The sequence below is a fragment of the Diabrotica virgifera genome, chromosome 4, assembly GCF_917563875.1.
Source record: "Diabrotica virgifera virgifera chromosome 4, PGI_DIABVI_V3a".
Classification (NCBI taxonomy): Eukaryota; Metazoa; Arthropoda; class Insecta; order Coleoptera; family Chrysomelidae; genus Diabrotica; species Diabrotica virgifera.
The window spans coordinates 36,361,774-36,377,620 of NC_065446.1; the positions used below are offsets into that span (position 1 = coordinate 36,361,774).

Genomic DNA, 15,847 nt, shown 5'->3' on the forward strand with positions numbered 1-15,847 from the left:
TAGAAATATTGACGAAAAACTTAAAAAACTAGGAATTTGCAGATTTCTCCCCCTCTTCTCCCCAAACCCGACGCTCAAAATGGTGTGACTTTTTTCTGAACATTATGTGGACCATATAGAACAATTTGGTGTTGGAGGATAACTTTCACTTTGGATGTCTGGGTTTGGGTCTAACTATACCATACTACATGTCAATCTCGACAAAAAGTATATCTACTAAATAAATTATTTTTCAAACTCTTTCAAACTAGTTTGACAAACAGTTTGAATTTTCAAACCTGTACGATTGACCAGTTTGACTTGACTTGAATTAATTATTTTTCAGAAGGATTCACTTGAGTTTGACTTGAAATTAAGTGAAACTCATGTCAAGTTCAAACATTCAAGTCAAACTTACGCAACTCTAGTCATAATGTATACCCTCACTGCTGATTTTTGTAGGATTGTTTGATAAAAATATTTTTTACAATTAACTGGTAATATTATCCGACAATTTTTTAAGGGTACTCCAGTTGTCGAACGCAAGAAAGTTTAAAAACCTCTATATTTACGAAATGCCCCTTCCGAAAATTTTCCGTAATAGAAAAGTTGTCCGACTCGACATGAATAACTGAATAAAAAAGTCTCATGAGGGAGGAGGTAGGTAACACATTTTTTATAAGTGTGGATCCAAGACCTATGACGTTTTCAGTACACAAAAAGTTGTAAGGAATAAAACTGTGGTTGAAGTTCGTATTGACATCCGACGGTCTATATAAAACTTCAGCAGTGGACTTAATTAGCAAATATTGCTACGAGTTCACTCAGAATAAAAACTAAAAATTAGTAGACTCTATTAATAAATATACAAACAAGTTATAATTTTTTACTTCAGAACAAGAATGCGATTACCATAAACAACTGTCTGAGAAATAAGTTTTTATTACTGTATAATTAAGAGAATTTAAATTAACATGATATTAGGAAATTATGTAGATAATTATATTATTAATCGTCAAAAATATAAACAACGGAGATACAAAATTAAACTTTTTAAAATTTATTCATCACGTATTGCTGATATCAGTAGGAGTAAATAAACATTGCAACATAATAATATTAATTCCACTAATGCATTATTCTTTTCTTGCGAATTCAATAAAAGAGAAAAAAATTAAAGAAATTGTTGTTCGGAAGTGGCTCCCATCTTCTTCTAAGCTTAATTTAATTCATTTTTAAAAGGATCGTTTCGTCTCTAAATAATACCTAGGCTGAATAATAAATGACAACAACAACACCAGTCAAGAAATACAAGCACGGATTCTTAGCGGTAATAAGTGCTTTTATGCATACAAAGACTTAATGAAAAGTAAGTTACTGAACCGTGAGTCTAAGCTTAGAATCTACAAAACAGTAACTAGACCAGTGGTCACATATTATGGATGTGAAACGTGAACCCTCTCAACTACTGATGAAAATCAACTGAGAATATTTGAGCGCAAAATACTGAGGAAGATATTTGGAACAACACATTGCAGCGAGGGTTCGTGGACAGTGGCGGCGCCTGGTGTAAAATATTGGGGGTGCACACATAATATTAAGATATAAAAATACCTTGAGACCCTATTTCCGTAGGTAAAATTTTTTGAGTGTCGTCAAATTGTAAAAATCAAAGGACCTTATTAAAAATTACAATAAATAATGTATTTTATTGACTTAAAATTATAATTTAGTGTTTAAATGTTACAAGCAAGTTTTGTAACTAAAGTCAGTCGCCTTTTTTTAGATAAATTATTCACAAACAAATTCAGTAACATTTGGAATTTCTTGAATCATTTTTTTTTAATTGAAAACACTGCGAGTGCAGTTAATCGATCCTGGCCCATAGCTATTCTAAGGAAAGTTTTGATACGTTTCAATGCAGAGAGACATCGTTCTGTTTCTGCAGTTGTCACTGGCATCGAAACAAGTAATTGAAGAATTCAAATTATTTCAGAAAAATCGTCTTGTAAATTATTTTTAATAAAAAATTTAGTTAAGTGGACTGCGCCGGATAGTTAAAATCGTATCTTCTATTTTATTCATTATGCTTCCTCTTCTCCAAATATGTGCTTCACACCTACACAATTTGTAAGTTTTTACACAAATCTCCATTTTAAATAATCATTTATAATCCCGACCTTTGCACTTTGGTACATTCTTAATTAACAAATTTGGTTTCGGCATTTTTAATTTTTCTTCTAAATATAATGAAGAATTGATTTTAAATATTCCACGCTAACATTTACATCCACAAATCCTTCCATTTTTAATACCTATTGTTCCGAAATTCGAACTTCACGAAAGCAAAATTTAAACGTACGTGTGCCGTGCACGTTAAAAACACCCATAAGATCACATTCAATTTGTGCTCTTGTGTCCATCTAAACTTGTGGGCTATAGCGGGTAGCGGGCCGGGTGGTGAGTTGTATTTTGCCGTATGAAAAGTCATTGGGATAGGAACCACCGTAAGAGCAGTGAACGAGAGGTTCTGTCTAAGGCCTCGCATCCGTGAAGTTTCTCCTTTGAAATAAATACAATAAAAATAATTAAATGTTACCTATTAGATACTTATAAACTCCTTGGATCTGTTATTTCGAATTTCAATTACTATATAGTTAGATTAAAATGTTATTTATAGAATGATAAATTTTACATATATGAATGTTGGTGTGAAAATAATTTTGGGGGTTCACGTGCACATGTGCACTTATGGAGAAACCGCCACTGTTCGTGGAGAATTAAAATAAACCACGAGCTGGATGAACTAATGCATAGCGCAGATATTGTTAGATTTGTAAAGTCTCAAAGACTAAGTTGGCTCGGTCACTTGGAAAGAAAGCCAGATAATCGAGCTGTGAAAGTAATCCAAAGATGGAAGTCCCAAGGAAATAGAACAAGAGGAAGGCCCCGTAAAAGATGGATAGACGACGTAGAGGGGGTATTAAAACCATGAACATCAGGCAGTGTCGAAGGAAAGTATCCGTTAGGGCAGAATAGAAGAACATTGTTAAGCAGGCCAAGACTCACAAAGGGTTGTAACGCCATTAGAAGAAGAAGAAGAAGAAGAAGTTTCGTATCTAAAAGGTTTTCATCTGTTATTGATAAAAAACAGATCTTATTCTAGCTATCATATCTTCTGGAGTAATCAATGGGTTGTTATACATCAGGTATCCCCAGAAAAAAAGTCAAACAACGTCAAGCCCGGAGATCTTAAAGGTCATTTATATGAACCACCCCTTCCGATCCATTTATTACCAAAATCCATTTATTACAAAATAAGTATTTACGTACTCGTTGAAAATATGCGGAGCCTCCATCCAACTGCATCCACATTTTCTGCCAATATTTTAGAGGTACATCATCAAAAAGGCCAGATAATTTTCTGCGATTAAGCTTACCGTCAAAAAAATAAGAAAATATAACATGCGATCCTATTATTCCTCCCCATACGTTCACGGACCACATGTGCTGATGATGTACCAATTTTATATCATTTCGATGGTTTTGAATTCAAAACTTGAATTTATTCAAAATATGAAATCATTCAAAAAATGAATTTATTCTAAAAATGAATTTCATTAATATGGCAGGGGAGCCCAAGCGGGGATTTTTGCAGTTACTCGAGCGCGTCAGATTATTACATGGAGAGAAACCTTGTACCCTGAAAATGTACCTCTACCATACATTGGCTCTTAATGCAGGGGAGTTCGTTAAGGGGGGCCGAAAAAAATCTATCCTTAGAAAAACTCGAAATCGTCAGATTAAGATAAGGCAAGTTAAGTTCATGCAAAACAGTGTATATTTCAAAAATCATGACGATTTGAACGGGGCGTAAGGAAATGGGTGAGTCCCAAAGTTTCACAAGAAAAAAGCGAATATTTCGCGAAATTAATGACAGATCGAAAAACTAGAAAATATGTGCTCAATATTTTTCAAAAATCTATCGAATGATACCAAGCACTACTTCCCATGGAGAGGGTTGGGGGGTAAATTTAAAATTTTAAATACGAATCCCGCGATATTTCGCGAAATGAACATCAGATCGAAAAACTGAAAAATATATTATTCAATATTTTTGAAAAATCTATCACATGGCACCAAACATGACCCCCCACGGAGGTGGGGTGGGGGTTACCTTAAAATCTTAAATGGGAGCCCCCATTTTTTTATTGTAGATTTGGATTCCTTACGTAAAAATAAGTAATTGTTATTCGAGACATTTTTTCGAATTATGGATAGATGGCGCTATAATCTAAAAAAACGATTGTTGGAAATGGAAAATTAAATTAAAAATGGAAAGTCCCCACTAAAATAGAAAACTTTACTTAACTTTTTTTGGTTAAGGACCTACTCTTCACAACCCAATAGGTCCCCATAACGCTCGAGTTACTGCACATTTAGCATACTTTGCTCCCGTACCAATAATAGTTAATAAATGTCATCTTACTAATCACTGACTTAATACAATTATTTTTTTAAATGAAAATATCTAGAATAAGTACCCACTAATTCCACGAATCTACAAATTAAAGTACTTATTACACAAATGATTATCAACAGAATATTTTCAGTAATCACGATTTGCAGCTTTCACTCGAATTGCAACATATCATACAACATTTAGATAGTCTGTTATTTAAACTAAAATCGTATTTTTGGGAACAGTAGGACTAAAATGAAATTATTTGTTTTACAGTTGCTTTGCGACCTTAACCTATTTTAAAAGGCATAAAGAGTGTGTCTAGGTCAAAGATGAGTACAAAGTATCCCATTAAATTAATGTGTACTTAATTCTTCAGAGATAAGAAATTATTTTTATAAACAATTTTATGAGTTTGATTTTTAAAAATGTACAACATTGAACTTCTTTTTGAACACTACATAAAAACGTGTTGCATCAATCAAATAGTAATTAAAAAAAAAATAGAAAAAGTTATTAATCAAATTAACTGAACATAATACGGGGTACAACGAATATGCTTACAAATAACAAAGACATATAATTATTGATTATACATTATATACAGGGTCTGCGTTAGTTGGAACCATATGGGAAATTTTTTAATATTAATAAAACGAAAAAGAGTTAATTCTTCATAAAATGCTCTGCATAGTCTGGAACCTAAGATGTACCTAACCATCAAATTAATATTAAATTTTATCACTCTTTACGATTTATTACAAATATAATAACTCTTTCGCTCCAAAAAATCATGAACTTTTCAGAAAACAAAATACATTAAAAGTCTAATGAACATTGAAGAAGTAATAACCTTGTTTCTATCGGAACGAAAGAGTTAACATATTTGTAATCAATAAAAATTTCGGTATCGGGAATTTGAAAAAAATTTGCATTTATTTTTAATTACAAGGATGTACTTAAAAAAGAATTACAAGGATGTACTAAAAAAGAAATCTCCCTGTATTGCTGAATGTTATAGAGAACTGGCAGAATATAAAGAAACTTTACATACAACCCCAATTAATTTAAATTATATTTTTAATACAGTACAATTAAAAAATTTGAAAATAAACTTCCTAAGAGATTATTCCAATTACCCAACATGTATTAGAGATGTGATGTTTAAAGCTGATATTAAAGAACTATCATCAAATGCTTATCAAATCTACACCGATGCTTCCAAAAGTACTAAAGGAACAGCATGTGTAATATACGATCCTCAAACAAATGAGAGTAAGATGTTTAAATTAAACGCAAATAGTAGCATATACTCAGCTGAATTAATAGGCATATCAGAAGCCCTAAAATACTGCCAACATCTTCCAAACAAGAAAATTTATATTTTCTCTGACAGTAAAAGTGCTTTGCAAAAAATTAAGCACCTTCAATCTACATCTAAAATAAATTATATCATCTTAGAAATATTACAAAAAGTTGAAGAATTAAATAAAGATTTCAAAACAATACATCTAATATGGGTCAAAAGCCATTGTGGAATACTAGGCAATGAAACAGTTGATGTCTTAGCTAAAAGGGCCATACACGAAGGAGAAGGAACAAGATACAAATGTACAACAAATGAAATAAAAAAAGTTATTAACAACGTTTGGAAATCAAAATGGGAAGAAGATAATAAAAACAATCAAAAAGGCAAACATTACAAAGAAATTCAAGAAACGATTCCCAAAAAACCATGGTTTATAAAGGGGAATCTTTCCAAAAATGAAATAAGAAAAATTTGTCGTTTGAGGTTTAATCACGTACCGGTTCCCAAATTTCTATTTAAAATTCGTTTAAAAACCGATCCATATTGCAATTGTGGAGAAATAGGAGACGCAGAGCATCAAATATTAAATTGCTCTCTAATACAAGCTCAAGTGAAAATCTTTTTGGACAAAATTTATAAGTTAAAGGATGTCATACATCAATTAATTTAAAATTCTTATTAAATCAAAGTAATAATCCACAACTGGTCATTTTATTATGTGAGCATATTAAAAATATTAAACTGGAAATATGAGTAGCTATGGTTAACTATCTGTATTTAGAATTAGATAAATATTGTAAAAAAAAAATGTAAAAACAATGTAATAAAAAAAAAACAGAAACCATTAAGAAGACGAATAACCTCCGCGAGGATGAATCGGGTTTTAGTCTTACCGTAATGAAAAAAAAAAAACAAAAAACAAAAAAAAACAAAAAAAAACAAAAAAAAAACAAAAAGAAACAAAAAAAAAACAAAAAAAAAACAAAAAACAAAAAAAACAAAAAACAAAAAAAAACAAAAAAATATATATAACAAAAAAAAAATAAAAAAGATACTAAAAAAGGAAAAAAAATATAATTGAATAAAAAGATGAATAATATAATGAAAACTAAAAGTAAAAAATGTGAATGTAAAATAATAATAATAATAATGATATGATCATATTGTAATGTATACATAGGGAAGTAAAATAAACATAGAGTAGTTGAAATTAATGTAAAAATGAGCAAACTCGGTTAGATGGGCGAATGGACCCTAAGGTCCGCAGTCATACAAACCCAAGAAAAAAAAGGATGTACTTGCAAAATAAAAAATAGATTTTAATTCCAAACAACTTTTTATAATAAAATTTTTCGATATTGTGAAATAAAAAATGTATTTTACTCTTGGGCAAAATTTATATTTTTGTCATACCTCGTAAAAGTGATAAAATTTAATATCTGATGATTGAATCTTAGGTTTCAGACCATTCAGAGATTTTTATAAAGAATAACTTTTTTTCGTAAAATCAAAAATAAAAAAATTTCCCATGTGGATCCAACTTACGCAGACCATTTATAATAATTATTGATTATTTTGTTATATAGGAGAGATTACCACAATGGACAAATTTTATTCAACAACTATTTAGTGATGAAAGAGGAGAACTGTCATCAGAAATAACGGAAGATACCGGACCGCAATACTACGAGAATGGTAATAATACATAACCTTTAAAACAGACAAGGTGGCAAAGTTGCTGGATTAGACGACGTACCCATCGAATTATCCCTCTAGCAGACAAGACCGCCAAAAAGCGGTCTAATTTCTAGCTAATTCAGCCATTTTTATGCCTGCAGCATGCAAACCTGCCTTTGGTCGTATACCACTGAGTGTACCTACTTGTATGCATTTGGTTACCGCTAATTGATTGGCTCTTTTAAGTCAAAACCTATCAAGCTTTGCATTTTTCCATTGAAAATAAAATTGGCCTGCTAGAGGGTTAATAAAACCCATTGATGAAGATATGATCATTTGTAGTGGTTGAACTCTTCCAATATCTCACGGAAAGGTAGATCAATAAAGAACGAAATGCAGCTGGCATGAAGATGCCTTGGAATATAGAAAATGAGTTGCCTTTTACTTTTTAGTGTCGGGATCAAAATGTATAAAGTTTATCCGCCCAGTAACAGGCGATACCAGTGGTATTGGTGCTAGCATGCCACCACTCTTCGTGGATCCATCTACAAGGACATATTCTATACTTCAGAGGTGCTCCATAGTCTGATTTTCACCGCATTCACATAGTGAGTTATGTGCGTCGATCCTAATCCACCTGATTTCGTTCGTTTTGACAGGACAACACCTGGTCTTATTCGGTGTCGTGACTTCCATGTTTTCTAGTCGAGGTGTGTGTCCCCAGGATTACCTTGACGTAGCGTGTAATCGTCAGGTGGTTCTAGTGATATTGTTTGTAGAAAGTCTTTCCTTGATCTTAGCTTAGACTGTTTGTATACTGGTGCTTCATATAGTGAATATCTACCATCGAACTCTTGTTTGAATCTTTGTAAGTATTCTGTGGTCTTTGATCGAGTTTGTGGAGGGGCGAAGCTAATGGCTCTCACGGCACGGAGAACATTTAGGTTTCATATGCCCGTTAGTAATTCGGCATGTTTCGTTTAAAACTACATCTACCTGTCTTGCAGGTAGAGACCTGCTCCACACGGCTTGCTGAATCCGGTTTCTTTTAAACAGCTTAAACAAGTGGCATAGCAGCGAGATCGGTCTATAACTGCTTGGTTCTGCTGAATCTTTCCCAGGATTCAGCAAAGCGAGTACTTGGGATTTCCGCCAAGGTTTTGGTATCTTCTTGGTATTAGTGTTGAAAAAATGAAGTATCCATAATTTAGTACGAGGTCCGAAGTGCTTGATCTGTTCGGCGCATATATCATCTACACCAGCAACCTTTCCATTTTTAAACGGCTTATACTACTGTTTGGTTTCTTTAGGGTTAACGGAGTATCGAGTTAGTTCGTTGTGTTTCTAGAACGATTGGACTTTTGCCTTCCTTCGGCCTTCCTGTTTCTCAATATTTGGTGTACCTACTACTTGATTGGGCTTACGTTTGGAATGTATTGCTTTTCTAGAGGGTCACCGTTAAGTTTTTTACGCGATCTTGGTACTATGTGTTATATTGAGTTGCTCCAGTATTCCTCCCCTTTTTCTTGTCTGGATTCACCGAGTTGTTCAAGCAATATTCTGTTTTATTGTGACTTCACTTAATAGATCTTTCCCGTAGAATTCGCCGTACTTCGTTAGGGGCTTCTGGATCCAGCAGATAAACCGGGGGTATACCTAATGCTGCCTGCAACCTCTTGGAATTGTTTCTTTTCAGACGTATCTCAGTATGGCGACAAATCGTTAGTAATTTAATGAGCCTGGTCCAAGCCCCACAATAGCTTGGTCCAATTGCGCTGAAAAATCTGACCAGTTTGACTTCCTAAAGTTGAATCTCCTATGGAGGACAATATACAGTGTTTTATGACTGAATTTACTTCTATTCACACTTGTCGATATTGAGTTTTTGAAATGGTGTGTATATCTTTTGGTACAGAGATTTTGACACAGAGAAAATGAGTTAAGGAAAAGCGACATCTGGGATGCAGTTCTGAATATGGTGGTAAAAACAAACAAACAAAAATTAACTTGATGATTTGGTATGTTAAAAAAAATGAGGAGGTTATAAGGATGGTCATATAATTAGATAAATGCTGGAAAACAATAGAAGAGAAATATGAATCGAATTAGATAATATAATAATAGTATAATAGTGTAAGGAGTAGGTAAACACTATGGATAATACCCCAGACTGTGGGTGAAAAAACGTGATATAATTCAGGAATTTTTGAAACCTACCACGTGTTGTAAAGGACGATGGCAGGAATAACTTCTACTAAAATGTAACCAAAAATTTTGTGCGGTTTTTTATTTATGACGTTTTTCATTTGCTAAATTTGCAATTTTTAAAGATTTTAATTTTGCAGCTTGGGATATTCATTTTAGAGAAAAACTTTTAAATAGAAAATTGTGGTAAATTAAAAAACCTACAATTTGAGCTATGGCAAGTTTAATTTCGTTAATACGTTATTGCAAAACAGCCTGCGAAAGGTCCAAAATGGCCGTTTTTTGCAATTGCATTATTTATTGTAAAAATAACATTTATGTATTTTTTAAGGCTTTCAACAAAAGCTCTTTCAAAACTCTTCAAAGCTCTGTTCTTTCAAAAGCAAACATAAAAAAATTTGTAGAGCCCGATTGGCGTACTTGTTGCTTAGATATTATAATTTGTTTATCAAAAGGGGTCAAATATCAAAGGCTATAACTTAAAAAAAAATGTAGATAGTTAATACAAAATCCACTCTCCTTCTAAAGACTTATATTTTCAAAAAAAAAAAGACTAAGTTTTTCAACCTAATAAATATATTTGTAAATTAAATATTTTTAAAAGATTTTTAATTGAAAAACTTTATTGGCCCATTTCCTGGTGACAACCTCCAAGGCTTCTACAATATGCAAGCACATGGATGCTGCAGTGAAGACTAAGGGGAAGGAATTCTACACTATGCAATTCACAACCCCCGTCTGCAGCGTGGTAAAGTTCCAGCGGAAAATGGACCTAGTTACTCTATAGGAGTAATACTAATAAAAATAAAAATGTATACCATTTTTATTCATTCAGTTGCGGTGCGAAACCAAAACTGTCTTAATTTTTACTCAGATCAGAGAGTGCAGCCAGCACTCTTATCGACGATTTCACCTCTTTTTAGAGGTTCATCAGAGACTGCATAGGCTGCTTTTCTCTGGCCCAGGTAAAAATCTTCGACATATCCATCTCCCACCGCAACTGACGAGATGGTAGTAGGTGCCTAGCGGCATCTGCTAAATAAAAGAGTAAGTTTTTCAACCTAATAAGTCTTTTATTTAGCAGATGCCGCTAGGCACCTACTACCATCTCGTCAGTTGCGGTGGGAGATGGATATGTCGAAGATTTTTACCTGGGCCAGAGAAAAGCAGCCTATGCAGTCTCTGATGAACCTCTAAAAAGAGGTGAAATCGTCGATAAGAGTGCTGGCTGCACTCTCTGATCTGAGTAAAAATTAAGACAGTTTTGGTTTCGCACCGCAACTGAATGAATAAAAATGTTATACATTTTTATTTTTATTAGTATTACTCCTATAGAGTAACTAGGTCCATTTTCCACTGGAACTTTACCACGCTGCAGACGGGGGTTGTGAATTGCATAGTGTAGAATTCCTTCCCCTTAGTCTTCACTGCAGCATCCATGTGCTTGCATATTGTAGAAGCCTTGGAGGTTGTCACCAGGAAATGGGCCAATAAAGTTTTTCAATTAAAAATCTTTTAAAAATATTTAATTTACAAATATTTTTATTAGGTTGAAAAACTTAGTCTTTTATTTAGCAGATGCCGCTAGGCACCTACTACCATCTCGTCAGTTGCGGTGGGAGATGGATATGTCGAAGATTTTTACCTGGGCCAGAGAAAAGCAGCCTATGCAGTCTCTGATGAACCTCTAAAAAGAGGTGAAATCGTCGATAAGAGTGCTGGCTGCACTATCTGATCTGAGTAAAAATTAAGACAGTTTTGGTTTCGCACCGCAACTGAATGAATAAAAATGGTATACATTTTTATATTTATACTTATATTTTCATATTCTGATGTAAATAAATGCGTATAACATTTTTTAACCTCTTATTTCGGGTTTGAAAATAAGGGAGCAAATTTCGTTATAAACATTTAAAACTGAAGCCGCCCCTGTACATCCTATGAATTTCTAACTTGCAGGCTATTGTTGCTGAAGACAAAATAAAGATTCAAAACCAAATCAAAATTTTCTACGACCAACTGAAGCCGAGATAATTGTTTTTGTTTTCTTAAATGGTAGTGACTTTATTTATAACAATTAAGAAATTATTTCACAGTCGTTGACTAAAGAAGGACTTATATTATCTTAAAATAAAAATTATTTTAACCGAAAATTACATTTAATTATTAAAAATGATTTTTAAAGTGTAGTGGAGATTTATTTTACGTTACGAACGTTATTTATTGTGTCGGTTGCCCTTAGCAACGGTTAACAAATTATAATACATTGAATCACGGTTTTTGCTTTAAATTTTAAAGCACCCCTTCGATTGACACGAAATTTGGCAAACACATAGATAACCAAAAATAAGCATTTTTTTCTCAGAACCTTTATTAAAAATGAACATAAACTTTTTACATATTAATATCTAACTCTTAGAGAATACAAAATTATATGTAGTAATGAAACAAAGACTTACTCACAATCATTTAATTATACTTTGACAACCGGTTTCGATCTCTACATTATTCAGATCATCTTCAGGTCAGCGTTACAAGTAGTTAAATACTACAATTAAAGAAAACCAGAGTTAGAACATTGTCTGGTTGCACAAATGTTAATAGAAAGCTAAACCCGAAAACATTTTTTGAAATAAAGGTTTGCAACTGTTGTCATTTCAGAAATTCGATACATACAAATGCACACTTATGAATAACAGATACTCATAAGCATGCATAAGCAAATAGATGCTCGCAGTTTATGAATATTTGTTGAAAAATTTTTTTAAATAAAAACTAATGAAAATATTAATCAAAATTAGATATGCTTCCAAAATTCAAAAAATAATAATAATAGATAGTAATATTGCTCTGATCTACTTACATGCCGTTACCAGGGATGCGTTGCCACTTAGTTGTTAACATGTTAATACGTCCAACTTATTAACGTTAAGTTGGACGTATTAACATGTTAACAACTAAGTGGCAACGCATCCCTTGTAACGGCATGTAAGTAGATCAGAGCAATATTACTATCTATTATTATTATTATTTTTTGAATTTTGGAAGCATATCTAATTTTGATTAATACTTTCATTAGTTTTTATTTAAAAAAATTTTTCAACAAATATTCATAAACTGCAAGCATCTATTTGCTTATGCATGCTTATGAGTATCTGTTATTCATAAGTGTGCATTTGTATGTATCGAATTTCTGAAATGTCAACAGTTGCAAACCTTTATTTCAAAAAATGTTTTCGGGTTTAGCTTTCTATTAACATTTGTGCAACCAGACAATGTTCTAACTCTGGTTTTCTTTAATTGTAGCATTTAACTACTTGTAACGCCGACCTGAAGATGATCTGAATAATGTAGAGATCGAAACCGGTCGTCAAAGTATAATTAAATGATTGTGAGTAAGTCTTTGTTTCATTACTACATTTAATATGGACTCACATATGCAACCCATTCAATATTTACAAAAATATATCTTTTTTTATTTATGCACGTACAGTAATATTGTAGAGGGCGACAAAGTCGAGGCCTAGAAAAAAAGTGGTTCCGATGGCGGACAGTTAATCTCAGGATTGGGATCTCCGAAACAAAAAAATCGGACAGCATTTGAAAAAGAATGGTTTCTTACGTGACAATTTACCACCGTTAGTGAAAAATTCCAAAAAAAAGATATTACGGAAATTTGAAAAATTTTTGTGAAAAAATCGCCTGTTTTTCTTCAGTATTTCATGGTTAAAAAATATTTATTTTTTATTTTTTGGTCAAATTGTGGTAAATTGTCACGTAAGAAACCTTCCTTTTTCAAATGCAGTACGATTTTTTTGTTTCAGATATCCCAATTCTGAGATTAACTGTCCGCCATCATTTTTCGAGGCCTCGACTTTTGCGCCCTCTACAATATTGTACACTTCCCGTCATAAAAAACTGGTACACTTTTTTTTCCCGATGTAAACCTGTGTTCAGACTGGATACAATAGTTCGTAAATCACTTCGATGTTGCCGTAACAGATAACGTAATTGCACTAAATCTAAATACAAAAAAATGACGTTTAAAAATGTATAAAGGTTTTAAATAGGTATTATTTTTATCACTACCAATTGACCATCATTGAAGAAACCTGGGAAAGCTTGGACGAAGATGAAAATTTATAACTAAATTTATTTCTCAGTGCCCAGAAGATTACAAGAAGTGATTAATAATAATGGAGCTATGACAAAATATTATAATATTCATAATATAATATTCATAATATAATATTTATAATATTATAATATATAATACAAAATATTATAATAATTCAGCAGTTTCGAATTATACATATATTTAAGTTCCACACTTGTTCACTGTAAAAGTTATTCATATTGTATTAATTTCAAATCAATTTTTTTTATTTTCTCCCGTGTGTTTATTCTAGTATCCCACAACTCAATAGAGTTTTGTATTTAGAGTACCATGTACGAGAAACCAATCACGCTTCTCGATTTTAATTTAAACATAATAATTTAAAGTTATGTCTAGATTTATTAACTATACCCCATTCCACGAATATACGACCCTCTTGGATTATCGCGACAACGAATATTTTACTGTGCAAAATAAGAAGAACGAAAGTAAATTTCAAATTATATTGTTGTTTATTGGAGTAATTATTAGAGCAAAATACTTTCGTACTTCTTATTTTGCACACTAAAATATTCGTTGTCACGATAATCCAAAACAGTCGTATATTCGTGGAATACACATATCATTATTTTTGAATTGAAATATTTTCATAAATTATAATAAAATACGAATCAATATATGGGTACTTAATTGAGATGGCTGGCAACGTTGCCCTAGAAATTAGAATGACACATTTGACAAGATCAACTTACACAACTTGAAAAACTTTTGTCCACAGGGTGAGGTTCACCCTTTTAAGGGGTGAAAAAATATATGTTCAAAATAAGTTTGGAAATGGATAAAACGTCGAATTCTCAGCACCTTTTGTTCTATAGCATTTTTTCACCAAGTTAATACTTTTTGAGTAAATACCTTCATTTTTCATAAAAAAAAAACACGTTTTTAGGCGGTTTTTGACAAGTAACTCAAAAAGTAAGAATTAAAAAAAACCTTTTTAATAAAAATATAGCAAATTAAAAATTGAAAAAAAAAATGATGTATGCATGAACTCTCTAGACTCTAGACCCAGTAGAAACAAAGTTCTAGCTCAGGGTTGTCCAACTGGCGGCCCGCGAGGCTATTTGTTGTGGCCCACGTAAGATTTTCGAAAAGCATATATTTTAAAAAAGATTTTTTAATTTATATTTTATGGTTTAGCAGTGTTTTTACATCACAAGTACTGTACCGCGTGCCGCTTCGCGGACGTGTAACGAACACAATCGTCCTCCACCACTATGAGAACTGCACTGATTACTGCGCATCACAGTTCACGCAGGCCACACCTCCCACTGCTTACCATCCGTCGCCAGCTGCCATCGTGCCAGTGTGCTACTGACACGTAGGCTAGTCGGCTAATCTATTACGTTGCTAGTGAACAGTGAACTTGATTAATTCTTTGTCTTGATTCCTCTTATACAATAATGAGTGTAAAACCAGTAAAACGGAAAATTGATAGTGAGAACAGAATTTACAAAGAAAGTTGGGAGAGTGATTACTTGATTGCTAACAATAATGGAAAGTTGCAGTGCTTAGTGTGCATGAATGTCGTTTCAGTGCCTAAAGAATATAATGTGAGAAGACATTACACAACAGTGCATGAAAATAAGTATGCTACGTACAGAAATGAAAGTCGGCGTGCCCTAGTTGCAGATTTGAAGAAAAAGCTTAAACAGCAAACTGGTATGTTCAGTAAAATATTACACTCTCAAACGCATTCTTTGCATGCATCTTATGCCGTGTCGCTTGAGCTGACAAAGGCAAAAAAACCTTTCACTGATGGCAATTTGATAAAAAAATGTGCTGTTGAAATGGCCAAAGCTTTCGGTGATTCTAAAATGGCGGAGAAATGTGAATCAGTGCCACTTTCACATCAAACCATACAAAGAAGGATTGTTGCTGGTTAAGAAAAGTTCATATTTCTCACTTTGTTTGGATGAAAGCACTGATCAAACCGATGTTAGTCAGCTGTTAATATTTGTGCGCACTACTTTTGATGATTTTACCAGTAAAGAGAAGTTATTTGATATTTGTCCTCTTTATGGAACAACAAAAGGAAAAG

The 15,847-nt window shown here is 32.7% G+C and overlaps 1 protein-coding gene across 1 annotated transcript in view; it reads right to left on the reverse strand.

Moving 5' to 3' along the window:
• LOC126883002 (ATP-binding cassette subfamily G member 4) overlaps positions 1-15,847 on the reverse strand; it is a 192,607-nt gene that overhangs the window by 137,466 nt on the left and 39,294 nt on the right. The gene's annotated exons all lie outside the window — the stretch shown is intronic.